Raw genomic sequence first — 15381 nt, forward strand, 5'->3', positions numbered from 1 at the left:
CCAGGTTAAAATTAGATTTTGCATCACAGATTTTTAAGATGGACTCAGACTTTTGATCTCCACTGTATATACACTCACTGAGCACTTTAGTAGAAACACTATGGCCCTAATAAAGTGCCCGATGTGGTATTCTGCTGTTGTAGCCCAACTGCCTCAAGGTTTGACGTGTTGTGCAATTTGAGATGCTAATCTACTCACTACAATTGTACAGAGTGGTTATCCGAGTTACCGTAGCCTTTCTGTCAGCTCGAACCAACCTGGTCATTCTCCGTTGACCTCTCTCATCAACAAGGTGTTTAAGTCCTCAGAAATGGAACTTACTGGATGTTTTTTGTTTTTGGCACCATTCTGAGTAAATTCTAGTGAATGTTGTGTCTGAAAATCCCAGGAGATCAGCAGTAGCAGAAATACTAAAACCAGCCCGTCTGGCACCAACAATTATGCCACGGTAGAAATCACTGAGATCAAATTTTTTATCAATTCTGAAGGTTGATGTGAACATTAACTGAAGCTCCTGACCTGTCACAGCCTGATTTTATGCATTGCAATAAGTAGGTGTACATGGGTTTTTAATATAGTGCTTAGGTGAGTGTATGTAAAAAGTACTCTATGTTACATACTTGTTTATATATCTGGAAAAACCATGCGTGAGCATACAGTACATATTACATGTGTTTTATGATTGCCATGTATTAGATTTCTGAATGGAAACAGTTATTTTCCCCAAATTTCAAAATAATTTTTGCACATTTAGAGGCTGTCTGTTGAATTTAGTGCAGTAGTTCTCAAACTGTGGGCTTTGAATATTTGGACAGTGGGGGGCCTTGGGGTTAAAAAGAACCCCTCTGCTATGAAATAACATGATAAAAAAATTATTTAATGAGCTATAAGCAAACTTAGATCAGTCTGGTTGAAATAAAAAAAAGTAAATTGTTTATGGCCAAGCACTTAGCAAACCATCTCGCTTCAAACGTAGTTGATGGAATTTTCTTCTTTTTTATTTTCTTCAATAAATCGAATTATGTGGCTATACATCTCCAGGATGAAAATGATGACACACCCCTGTGATGATATGTTTTACTTGATTTCTGAACAGTGTTTTGATCCACTTTGAGTGCCTCTATTATCAGCTTTTGACAGACAGCTTGTTGTCATGGAGCCGGTCCACTTGGGAACACATCTGTTGATTAAAAACAGATAAGCTGAATGATGCTTCTTTTCCTCTGACCAGCATGTAGCTGAAATCATCATTCTTTAAAGCACAAGGCTATTTTTGCTCTTTTTGTGCCTCTTTGTAGTTTAATTTGACCTTGGTGAACACAGAAAGAAATGGTATTAGATTATTGAGACTTTTCATTCATTTTAGAATTGATAAATACAGTATATATATATATATATATATATATATATATATATATATATATATATATATATTGTTAAAACTTATTTAAGCGTGATTAAGTTGCGTGGTTCCTCAACTGATGGAGCATTACACTTGCAATGTGAAGGATGGGGGTACAAGTCCTCAAGGGTCCACATGTGACCCAAAAGTGTCGTAGAAGCACAACAATATGATGTTGTTGCTTCAGCAATTGTGTTTTTATCTATCATTTGCTTTTATGACACTATTGGTTAGGTTTAGGATTAAGGTTTTGAGGTAGGGAGGTAGATTTAGTTGATTTAAATCTCGATAAGAGCATTAACTTTAAAAACCTAATCTGTTTGGGAGAGCTCACTTTTAGCACCACACAGTGGACATTTAATCTAAGATCTGCCACAGTACATGTAATGAACCACTTGATATCATTTTGTAACAATGTCGCCACTGTCACATCATTTTGTCTGGTTTAAATATTTAGAACATAGGACAGATAATTGCATTGGAGATTGGTCGATTTTTACTGAAGGTTGGTTAAGGACTTGGCTTCGATGCACTTTTGTTTAGACAGTTAATCTTTAGTTAAAATGGCCTGTTGTTAAACCTATAAAAATGCCTGCCAGTTTAATTTTAGCAATGGATTTGATAAATGAAGCTTATCTGATGCTACTAAGCACTTTGTATAGATGCACACAAAGGCCTGTATAACTAGCTTAATGGTCTAAGCACATTAGCTTTATTTTAAGAAGCACTCTTGGAATACTTGTATGTATCCGTTGCTGCTCTGCCAAGATTTGAAACGCAGGCTGTGGAAATCACACTACAGTACATCTGCAGCCAGTGCTGTCTCTTTCAACAAGAACTGATGTGAACACCTGCAAAATCTGTCTTAGCAAGAATGCGTGTGTTTGTCCGCACCCACGTGCTAGTGTGCTCACACATATAATTGCTGTCAGTTTTTCTTCTTGACGGTGATGAGTTGAGAAGGGTGGTGTGTGTGTGTGTGTGTGTGTGTACACCTCAGGATTGTTGATGTAATTACAGTGAAGGAGAACAAGCTGAGTGAGTAAGCCAACCCACTACGAATCTTCTGCTTCTTTATCGCCATGGCTAGCACAAAGGACATGTGCCAATCTTCTATGCCTTCCATGAAAATCTATGTCACAAATTAGAGAGACATGGAGAGAAAGATAGCCAGACTGAAGGAAGAATGGAATTTGTACATTTTCTGAAGGAAATGTGAGTAGTGCTTACCTTTGCAAAAGGGGGTTGTGGGTAGTTGCCAGGAATGGTGTGTGGTTGCAAAGGTTTTCTGAATTGTTGTTAACATGTTGCAATGGTATTCTGGGTGATTTCTAGGTGGTTTGTTATGGGATGAAGTCAAAAGTGTAACCTCCATGTCTACACCATGATATTCTAGTCCTAGACATTGCTTGCGTCCTCCTCCTATGTAAGGTTATGAGATTTTGTCTGGGATGAGTTACAGGTCAAACCTTTGTAGAATGCCACATTTGACCAATCAGAATTAATTATAGTGAGCCGTGTAATAAGAACATAATAATCATTCAGTTCCATGCTAAGAGTAGAATGCAATTACAATCAGATACCATCACTGTATCTTGGTAGTGCCAGGGTACTTTTTGTAACAGAAAAGATAGTCAACCAAAGGTTAGTGGATGTCAATGTTAAGTGGATGAGTCTTGGTCGACCAAGTTTTGATTGGTCGTTTGGTCGCAGAAAAAAACTCCACATAAAAACAACGAACACCGGTATTAGTGCTGGTTGGACGCTAGGTGCAGAAGTGCTGGCTGTTCATGCTCCAGTTCTCAGTCACACGAATGACAGAGCAAAAGGCATTTACACTTAACTTGGGTGTTTACATAGATTTAAACAGATAATCAGCCCAAAGAATCTGTGATAGTTTTCCAGTAAATGTGTAAATACTGCTCATACCATACCATACGTATGCTCATACATATTGCTGCACTGATTTAAAAATATACACTTAAAAACTGATGTCATAAGAGCCCTGTTACAGAATCTCCCTGAAAATGATCTTCACAATACACAGAAAATCCTGCGTTAGGATTAGAGCCACAACTGGCCACAAGCCAGGCTTGACAGTCTGTGACAGTATGCGCAGCTGTGTGAACCTCCGCTGTTGTAAAAGTCCCATTCAATAATCTCTCAATAAATTACACATTAATTAAAATTAAACCCAGTAATGTAACAACAGGAACACCGCCCATTGTAAAGAAGTAAAAGTAAAACATTTTCATTAGAAATTTACTTGAGTGAGATTAAAATGTACCAACTTTTATACCTACTCTAAAGTTAAATGTTTTCCAAAATGTTACTCAAGTAAATGTAACGGAGTAAATATGGCATGTTACTACCCAGCTCTGTTAATACCAGTGGCTCTTTCACCACAGGTGTGCCTCATCATCTGCTGCCCAAATGTGGTTTATTAAATTGTGCCCCTCCTCTCTTCTGCCCACTCCTGTTGTGAGCCTGGATGAAGTATGGTACTCAGAGGCGGGGCGATGATGATGAGAGGGAGGGTTGGATCATTCCGCCATCAGTGTTTAAATGTCTTAATGCTCATTATCCTGCCTACATGACTACTTGCCAAATAAATAAATAAATAAATACATGGACATTAAATATTTTTTGAGTTGAAATTATTTTATTAGCTTGCTTATAGAGATTACAGAGTGATACGTGAGGTAGGAGGTAGATGGTCGATAAAATGGCACTTCGTGCCCAGATTTGTGGTCTTTATTCACAAATATTTGACCATTGGATATCAATCAGAATATATATAGATATATATAGCTGAACCAAAGCTTTAGGTTACGCCTCAGATGTACATATTTTTGGAAATGCATACAAATGATAGAGTCCTCTCAAACTCACTGCAGTTCTGTAATTTACATTGGTTGTGTCCTCAGGCACTGGCTGTCCCAGTGGGGCTGAAGAGAAACAGTAAAAACTGCAGTAATCGAGACAGATAGAGAACTGAGATGTAGAAAACTGCTTTCAGCAGAAAATTGTGCTCTGAAATCAGATCTTCACACAAACTGTATTGTACAGAATGAATAGCCATAATTAGTCTGCTTTGTACGATAACACAGCAGAAGCCAGGAGACTATCCTAATCTCAGGTGCAGGTATAGGCCAAGTGTGTCATCTATGTTTATTTGCTGCAAATCCAATTAACCATTCATCGTAAATAACAAGCCTGTGGAGGAAACACAGGCAGAGCTGTGTTTTTTCTTTTTTCAATGATCTATTTTCAGAAAACGTTTTTTATTTTTTACTTTGAGAAATTGAGACAGGCCTCCCCCCCAGACACACTCACACACTCCCACTACCCTTTTTTGTTATTTCCCTCTGGTGATTGCAATCTCAAGGCACGCCTGTAGCAGAGCCATATAGAGAGAGAGTTGCGACAACGGAAGTTCTAAATGCTTGATCGTCAAACTGTTAGAGTAGAGTGACAGAACTGCGGTTTCTGGTAATTAGTAGTCAATAAATGCATTTATTTTATATATTTATGTAACACACCGACTTATGTATGTAGCATGAGTATGTTGTTACAGCGATGTTGTTTTTTTAAAGATCAAATCAGCTAATATTTGAGGATTAGTGTTTGCTTACCGTTATTTGCCTCAACTTATTTCAGGCTAGGGTTTCTGTTGCCTTTTTATGTTACCTCATGTTCATTGTTTTCACTATTGTCATATTTATGACTTTTCAGATAGTACAGAGACAGGCTGCTGACAGGTGATTTCCAGCTCGCACCGCACAATGGGTCAATGAACTATTAACTATTAGCAGCAGTTACGTAAATGTAAAATTTAGTGAAATGAAGCTTATTGTTTACAATTCTTACAATTCTATATATAGTAATATAATTATTTATGTATTATAAATATTATATATCTAATGTATAATTCTTACAATACTTATTCATATACACAATATATTCAGGTTTAAAACAACTTAAGCATACTCGTATATAAACTGCCGTTCAAAAGTAATGAGGCTGAAAATTCAGCTTGGCATCACAGGAGTAAATTACATTTTAAAATACATTAAAATAGAAAACAGTTATTTTAAATTGTAATAATATATTACGATATTACTTTTTTTTAAAAACGATGGATGAAACTGAATCAAGAGAACAGATTTTACAATTAATAGGGTGTTCGTTACTAACTTTATCCAGCTCCAATCCTTGCCTAATCTGTTAGTTATCCGATAACATCCCTTATCTCCTAATTTAATGAGTAATACTCAACTATAAGGTTTTAATTTACAAGTTATTTTTATTTAGATGTACTGATAATATACAGAATAAGATAATATTATTCTTTAAACGTCTCACCTTTTAAAAGTGTCGCAAACAGTTTGTTCTGCTGCATCTCTACGGATAGCGGCATGTGTTTGCTGCTACTTCCGGGAACTATTGAGAGGCTCCACGAGCCGCCATTGCTGTAAAAAAAAACGTTCCATTGGAGTCAATGGAGTTGTCGCAACTCTCTCTCTATATGGCTCTGGCCTGTAGTATGTCTGGATGTTTGTCACCTTGCCCCTGAGGTGATCTAGATTTTAAATATGTCCACTGATCCTTCACGGCTAGTCCCTGATATCCATCACATTGTTGGATTTTTATAGAAGCCGAAAGAGTTGTTGTTTGACGTTTTTTAGGCAAAAATATTACATTGTTGCATGGCTGGAACACATAATCGTCCCAAAATAGGGAATTTTGGGAATAGTCCCAAAATTACAGTTCTGTCAAATTTACTCCCCATCTTGAAACACAAAAACGCTTCCAGTTCATTGTCAAACTAGGCATATGGAAGTATATCATTGACAAATTTCGTTGATACAAAAAGCACATTGAATTGCGCAAATTGAAACACATTGCATTAACAGTTCTTGCATTTTTTTAGCTGCAATTTAATGTTTGTATATTTAAGCTGTGAATATTTCAACTGAAAACATATCGCACAAAATTTATAATTAAAAATGTAATAATTAATATTCACCTTCTAAAGTTCTGTTCCAAAATATTCAGATTTTATTTGGTGAGGTCCTCTCTCTTTTGCTCTTCATCAACACCTGATAACACCACCAAGTGGTAAATGCTATTAGCAACAAGTGAAGATTGTGCATCGGCACTCTACTGCTTTTCTTGCAATGCCAAGATGTACAAGGTTAAATTTCCAACCAAATTCCACTGAAATTTTAGAAGGGAATTTGCTAAGCAAAATATAATCGACCGAATATCACATGTCGAATATATATATATACATTATAGCCCCAAAACTGCAAGCACTGTTAATGCTATGCCTTTATTTTTCAATTAGTGCACATTTAGGACATTATTCACAGGTTTTCTTCTCAAGTGAAGCTTTCAAATCTCATTTTCCATCCTGCATACTGTTCATAGTTTGGTTATGACATATGAGCATCAGTGGTGTTAAGATCCCAAATTCAATTTCAGACCTTCATCAATAATAATTAATAAATGTATAATAAATGTAATATTATCATCGACAAATCTTTTTTGGAGCTCGACAGGCATGGCACTCTCAATTGTCATTCCATGGAATAAGCTGTGTGAAGATTCTTCTAAATTTCTCCTTTTGTGTTAGGAAAAAATAACAGTATACGGATTTGAACATGAGGGTGAGTAAACAATGACAGAATTTTAAATTTTGGCCGAACTATTAGGCTACTTAAAAAACTCAGACTAACCAGATAAGCATGTGTGTCCAACATTAATTTCTTATCATACTTCTTGTACACTGCAGTATGTGCACTGTATAATTTTACATGTTTTTTTTTGTATGTTTAAAATTTGCCTAAGATGAATCATCTATTCACCTTTACCTTATGGTAGCTGGATAGACGCATAAGCCTTAACGGCTTTAGCTAGTCTCCTTGTCTGAGGACTATCAAGTGCATGTCTGGCTACAAATGGTAAATCTTATGTACCCGCTCGGAGGATGATGATATGATACAATCCTATTTACGGCCAAAGCACACAAGTGCCTTCGCCACAGTACGTAGACTCAGACGCTCAGCCGACGCTTTCAGGCTCTCTGCTACCAGCTGCGAGCGCCATCAATCCGTTTTATTCTGTTGACCTTTCTCTAATCCCCGCCTGTATAAAGCGGCTCCCACAGACACAAACTTCATGTCTAGCTCATTGCTAGAAGGATCATCGCTGTTAAAAAAGGACTAAGAGTAATAGTGACAGTAAACAAGCGGTGGAGGAGTCTGTTTTAAGGTATTTATTACTGTCATTTACAGCTGTATGGATTGTATGAAAAATACAACAAAACAAAACCAGTTAATGACTAAAAGGGACACTTAACTTACTCTCCTTAGACACCATTCATTTTCTGTAACAAGGGTAAAAGGGAAAGGAGGAGGTGAGAACCGGCTTAACAATGTAAATAATACTTAATGTTTAACCTTACCATTTGGTATACGGTAGGGGTCTTATCCGCCCCTGGCAGCAGTCCTCTCGCTCCAGGCGGTCAGCCAGGAGCCCCACCCCACTCACGGTTGGCGGCCCTCTCTTGAACCTGCCATGTTTTAGCAGCCGGTAGGGGTCTTGTCCGCCCCTGGCAGCGGCCCTGACCGCTCCAGGTGGTCAGCTAGGAGCCCCTCCTCCCCTCGTGGTTGACGGCCTTTCCTGTGCTTTCAGGCGGCCGGGGTACTCCGTCCCTTGGCGAGGACTCTACTACGGCACATCCCTCCTCTTTCCTGGATTTCGGCACCAGCGTAACAAGGTTAAAAGTGAAAGGAGGAGGCGATAACTGGCTTAACCTGTTGATACGCAATTTCACCACATTTGGGAGTGACGTCACTCTGCTTAGATTTGACATAACATTAACAAATTATACATCTTTTCAAAGGTCTAAGGGTTCAACATTGATAGCCGATCTCAGTTTCACAATAGTAATGCTCCAGAAACAGCAATTTAGTTATTTGTGCCAGGAGTACAAATTAAAACATGCAATATAAAAACAGGACTTCATACCTTTGTCATGAAATCGCGATTGCCAGATGAATTCAGTTCACCACACTTGGGTCAATTGTCCATGTCAAGCGTTCATTGAAACACATCCAATAGCACTTTTTGTCCATAAAAGTGATAAATCTGAGAAATATTGCTATATTCTCCATTATTTACATGAGATCTCGCCTGAAAGATTTACCCTTCGTCATCGTTCTTCAACAAACTATGCAATCTGAGCAGCATTCATGTTGAAAACTGTATATTATCTTATATATTAGAGTCTCATAAAAAAAATGAGCATCTCCAAAGTATATTTTTAAAAATACGGCATCGTTTTATTTATAATAGCCGAGCAGTGCAATCAGATTTTGTGTCGTCTTGAAAGACAGAGCCTTAATTTTACTCCGGCAGCTTGCAGAAACCTCATTTTTTGTTAGATCGTCTTCAAATTTGAAACATAACTTATTTAGTCTTTGAGAACACTGTATTTCTGGGTTGTCTTGGCACTTTTATTATTGTTTTTTTTTAGATTATAAAAACATGTTTAGCACAAAAAATATTTCCATTACTATAAACTTCAGTTTTTCTAACTTTAAAAAATAACAACAATTATGAAACTTGGGAAATAAAGCCCAAAGTGTCTTCTTTCAAAAGATACTACAACTGTGTCCATACTCCAAAGGGTCCAGTAAATACAACCATTTAAGTTCAGGTATGTCATTTTCATGGTTTGTGCTCAAAAAGGGGGTGCGTATCAACAGGTTAACATTATGAATAATATTGCTGCCCGGCCCCACTCCCCGTCCTGCCACACTTTCATTTCGTAATTTTTCCTTGTAATGAAAGTGAATGGTGACTGAGGCTTACATTGTGCCTAACATCTCCTTTTGTGTTCCATTGAAGAAAGAAAGTTTTACAGGTATGGAACAACATTATGGAGAGTAAATGATGATAGAATTTAAATTTTTGTGTGAATTATCATACATGCATGATAAGAGATCTTTAAGTAAGAATTTTTAAGGGGGCCTTGGTAGCTCAGCAAGTAAAGACACAGACACCTGGAGTTGCCAGTTCGAATCCAGGGCATGCTGCGTGACTCCAGTCAGGCTTCCTAAGCATCCAGTTGGCATGGTTGCTATGGTGGGTAGAGTCACGTTGGGTTAACCTCCTTGTGGTCACCATAATGTGGTTCTTGCTCTTGGTGGGGCGTGTGGTGAGTATTGTGTGGATGCCACGGAGAATAGTGTGAAACATCCACAAGCTCTAGGTCTCAGCGGTAACGTGCTCAACAAGCCACGTGATAAAATGCACGGATTAACAGTCTCAGACGTGGAGGCAACTGAGATACGTCCTCCGCCACCCAGATTGAGGCGAGTCACTACGCCTTGAGCGCATTGGGAATAGAACATTCCAAACTGGGGAGAAAAGGGGAGAAAAAAAAAGTACGAGTTTTTATGTAAGATGAAAGCCATATGTTATTCTAATATGGATCATTTGAAAGTTTTCTCTGATGGGCCCTGGCCTCCCTAGACTTGAGTTCCAAGACCATTGAAATCTGTGCCCATTTTAGGAGTGAATGCACTGCAGGTGGTGTCCATCAGATAAATGGAGTCATGGCCAGCAATCTAAACATTGCCGTTGTAGCATACAAGTAAGTATTCTGGCTTGGGTTCACTTTTAACAGTCCCTTTCAAACACGAAACAGAAAAGGGCAAAAAAGCAGAATGCAAGTTCACTCATCTTAATTGGATTACTGATTGGGAAATAACTGTTAAGCCTGGTGATACATTATGGAGGGAGTTCGTAAATTAATCCTCAGTTTATAAGGATGCTTAAGTCAATATGCATGTATCTAGAAAAGGATTAAAATGCATATATTCATTAGTCTTGGGACTGATAAACAGATCTTGGCAACATGGTAAAGAATTCAATTTCCACAGTTAAGTTTACTTGTATATCTGATTCTTATCTGAACACCTAGGCTTTGTTCACAGTGCACCAATTTGGACTTGTATTTCAAGTCTGATCTAAGACTGACTGTCTGCACTGTCACTTTGCAGGTGAGTAAATCAGATCTGCTATCTGTATAGATTACTAAAGCAACGACTTAAGCTTTAGTACATATAAAGAGACATTCTTCTACAACAACTGAAAGTGGAAAGAGAGGAAAGAAAACTGGAAAAGTGCCTCGGCTTACTGTATGTTCATACTGAACTTGTGCATCTCATAAGAAGACATTACTGTATTTTACACATTCATATATATGTCATGTCTGGGGCTCAGGTCGTAGAGCGGGTTGGCCTCTAATTGCAGTTTAGTTCGATTCCCAGCCCACATTACTCCACATGCCGAAGTATCCTTGGGCACGACACTGAACCCCAAGTTGCTCCCAATGGCAGGCTACCGCCTTGCATGGCAGCTCTGCCATCATTGGTGTGTGAGTGAGTGAGTGTGTGTGTGTGTGCGTGTGTGTGTGTGTGTGTGTGTGTGTGTGTGCATGGATGAATGAGTCACAGTGTAAAGCACTTTGAAAACAGGTAAGGTTAAAAAAGTGCTATATAAGTGCAGAACATTTACCTTGTCTGAAATCACTTACTTGTTTACTTTTCACTAAACAGCGAATGCCACATAGTTCACTATTTCAGAAATTAATGAATTCGGACACGTATTGCCTCTCAAATGATAAAAATGTTACTTGAAATTTGATTTGAACGTTCAGACTGAAATGCATTTCAAAAATATTATTTTGTTTCCATTTAAGACTACAAACTAAATTGATTTGAGTTGGATTTTAGCAGAATTTTCTGAACATAGCCTTGATATCTGTATATTGTAGCATTTATAATACTTTGCTGAACATACCTTGTTTAATGTTGAAAAGAACAGAGTAACATGTACATTTGTGTAAACACTAGCAAAAAAACTATAATAATGAAAAAAACTCTGCTTATCACCCTTTGTCTATGATACCATTTGAGGCATATTCAACAAAATGTCTTCCAAATTAAAAAAGCTGTTGTTTTTACTGGTGAAATATAAAAGGAGGATGTGATTAAACTGTGAAGGAAATGTTTCAACAGTTTGAAACTGCTGAGCGAATTTAGCAGGTAGAGTTACTTTTGTCTCTTGCGTCGATCTTTGACCCCATCTGTTTCCATGGCTACATGTGATCTTGTCTTTTCAGATGTCAGACCACAACAACACAGTTTGCTCTCCATCAAGACAAGGCCAAGCTTTTGTTACACTATCTAGTGAAAACATGAAAAGAAAAAATAGAAGGCTAATAGAGAACTGTCAGTAATTTCCTGGCCATTAAAATTGATATGCTGCTCTGTGAAAGAATCTGTGGGGGAAAAAGCTGTAGGTTTCTTGAATCTATATGAAAGGGTATCATTTGAATGTCCATTGATTTTCAGTATTAATGTTAATTTTTTTTCTTCATAAAAACAGTGCTGATACATAATGATACACATCTTGGCGATTTCAAATTCGTAGTGACTTCATCCATCCATCCATCCATCCATCCATCATTTGGGAAATCTCTATTAGATAGAATTTTTGAAAGATTGAAAGAGTCTAAAATATGCTGCCTCTTTCTCTTTCTCTCACTCTCTTTTTCTGTTGCTTTACCTGTGGTATAATATGTATGGTGCTTTAATATTGATTGTTAGCCTGAGGTAATTACTCAGAAGATGAAGATAATAAGCTCAGGAGAGAACTAGATGGGAACATGACTGATGCATTGCAAAATGTGCATGCACTGGCAAAGATGTCCTCCTCTTTTGATTATCAGTTCCCTCGTACCCTGACAATTAGTTACATACTTAATAAAATTCTGTAGAAAAAAAAAATCTGTATTTTTGTGGCATCTATTGCAATAACAATATCCATCATTCACAATTTATCTAACACGGTTTACATCAAGACATTAGTATAGGACTGATAGGGCCTATAAATTCACATGAAATAATGATTTTCAGTAGAAAACTAAGTGGACTGTGAGCAACTGGAGCATACACACATTTTTGAGTAGGGCTGGGCAATATATATATACAGTAGAAGTCAGAAGTTTACATACACTTAGGTTGAAGTCATTAATATGTCCTGGTTACTTTCATAACCTCCGTTCCCTGATGGATGGAATGAGACATTGTGTCGATGTAGTGACACTAGAGGTCAAACTTGGGACCGTCAAACACCTTTGATCGTTGAGAAAAGGCCAATAGGAATTGGCAAGTGGAATCTGCATGCCACTCCCCCAGACATACGGGTTTAAAAGGAGCTGGCTTGCAACCACTCATTCAGGTTTTGGGCTGAGGAGCCAAGACAAGGTCCTGGCCATTTCAGCAGGTAGTTCAGTGTTGTGGCAGGAGGGACACAACATCTCATTCCCTCCATCAGGTAGGCCATTGTAGGCTAATGGAAACTGCCTCCTGCCACCCAGTGTACATGAGTGGAGTGGAGCGACAGCAATTTCCCCTTCCCGCTCAAAGCATTCAGTAATTTCACCACTCAAACTCCATTTCAGGTTTTTCATCTCCCATTCCTCATGTTTATCTCCTAGACTGCTAATAGTCTATTAACCCTATGGTAAACATGTGGTGAATTGATGCTGACACATATTTGCATTCTCTGCTGTTAACAAAACTGCTTAAGCATAATCTGGTTTGCTGGTCTTAGCTGCTTTAAGATGGTCTCCCACCTGATCAAGCTGGTCTCCAAGCCTAATCATATAAAAAGTTCCCTAAACCACTCTAAAACCAACCAACAGACCAGCCTGACCAGATTGGGAGGCCAACTAAGACCAGCATACATATCAGTGCAAATCAGTTCCTTGCTACAATTCTACTACACACAACTTACATTCTCTTCTGCCACTCTACATGGTAATATCCACAGTTTTCCTGACTAACCACTGGGAGGCATCATGATGATTATAATGGCCACTGGACTGTTTTCTAGTTTTGGTCTCATTAAGAAACAATTAAAAAACTGGCAATCTGAGCTTTCCAGAAAAAAAAACAACAACCATTTTAAGTGTTAATTGTAGTAAAAATAAGTTCAGGCTCAGCTTGTGCAGTTGTTGACTTTCATAACAACTCAAAGTAGTTAATGAAATCAACGTAACTATTCATGGTTCATTCAGTTGCCTTGCATCATTCATCCACTCCTTAAACTTTGACTAGTGAGACACTTTCAAAAATATGGTCATCACCACTCTCTAAAGTATCAGTGACATAGAGCCACAGGCTTTTTTGACCATTTTTACAAATTTTATGTGTCAAACACCACATTATTTACCAATATCACATCTGTTAGTATTACAGCTTTGTACATTCCCCCACAAGCCAACACAGACCAGGCACTCAAGGAACTGTATGGGAACATAAGCAGACAGGAAATCTTGAGGCCACGTTTATTGTTGCAGGGGATTTCAACAAAGCCAATTTAAGGACAATAACACCAAGATACTTTCAGCATGTTACATGCAACACACGAGGAGAACAAACGAGATTTGTAACAAATCCCTCCCATGCCCACCATTCGTCAAATCAGACCACTCTTCTATTCTGCAGAAACTGAAACAGGAATCACCCGCCCACAGAACAATCCAGCGCTGGTTGGACCATTCAGATTAAATGCTACAGGACCGTTTTGAACACGTGGACTGGGAGATGTTCCGTCCACCTATGATGACAACATTGAGGTCTCCGCAGATTCTGTAACGTTTTTTTTATCAGGAAGTGCATAAAAGACATTGTGCCAACCAAAACAATATGGATCTACCCTGTGGAGAAATTAGCAAACACTATCTTTTTTCATAATTTTTTCCCCTCTTTCAGGTAGCGCGTGATTGAGTGCGACACCCTGTTTGATTGATAATTAGGTTCTGATAACTGTAAGGACTTTAAACTTTAATTAGTATATGATTAAACAATGCCCCCTCATATGGGATCAGGCTAACGATGCAGGAAAGCCAATTTAATCCCTGTAAGAATGACTTACAGCATCACAAGAAGGTAATGAGAGCATGCAGTGAGAACCCTAATGTCCTCTGCATGGGTCTCATTCTATCTGTGAGGAGCCATGGAGAGTCTTTCCTCTACCACATATTCATGCACAAACTTGGATACGTACCCCAAAAGTGACATTCTGGCATTGGAAACTTTTTTTGTTTTTTGTGGGGATGTCATCCCTGCTGTAATACAGCTTAAACTAGGTTAAGGTGGTTTGCTGGTCTTTGCTGGTTTAAGCTGGACCAGCCAAGCCAAAATGGTATTGAGTTGGTCTAACTGATCTCTTAGCCTGGTCAAGGTGGTCTCCTTGACTGACCAGCTGAAATGTGCCCAAAACAGACCAGCCTAACATTAGGAAAATCCCAATGGGATTTGCAAAACATCAAAGTCATGGCCTGGCGGTTAGCATACATCTTCTAGACAAAATGAGCTCATGCAGGAGATTCAGGTTTGAATTCAGCCTTCACCTTGTACCACTCTTATTTACTCCCTTTTATTCTCTCATTATTTACTGTCATCTCTCCACTATCAATGAAATTGCAAATATCCCCCCAAAATGAAAAAAGGCAAAACATATACATGCATATGCAAATCTTCTCTTTTACGATTAATAGCCCTCTTTTGTGCACCATATGCACTGTTATATGCTGTCTTTGCAAGTTCACTAAAGGTCCACACCGTATGAATGTGAATAGAATCTCCTATTCTGCAAGTACCAGGCACTCAGGTTAAAACCTCATTGGCCGGGGCTCAAATTGCAGACTACTGTGATATGTCACAATGCATGACCCCAGCAACTTGAACATGGTTGAGCAAACCACCAGAGCTGTATCCTTCAGCTTAACCTTTCATTGCCATCCCAATAATGAATCTGAATGGGTCTGTCTACTTTCTAGCATTAAGTCTTACTCTGTCAGACCTTTCTGTCTTAAGTCGAAATGCTCTGCA

General features: G+C 38.3%; 1 protein-coding gene across 1 annotated transcript in view; it reads left to right on the forward strand.

The window, feature by feature from the left end:
- The window catches only part of LOC127638276 (NT-3 growth factor receptor-like), a 281479-nt gene that overhangs the window by 121036 nt on the left and 145062 nt on the right, over positions 1–15381 (forward strand). The gene's annotated exons all lie outside the window — the stretch shown is intronic.

This window comes from Xyrauchen texanus, chromosome 46 (assembly GCF_025860055.1).
Source record: "Xyrauchen texanus isolate HMW12.3.18 chromosome 46, RBS_HiC_50CHRs, whole genome shotgun sequence".
Taxonomy (NCBI): Eukaryota; Metazoa; Chordata; class Actinopteri; order Cypriniformes; family Catostomidae; genus Xyrauchen; species Xyrauchen texanus.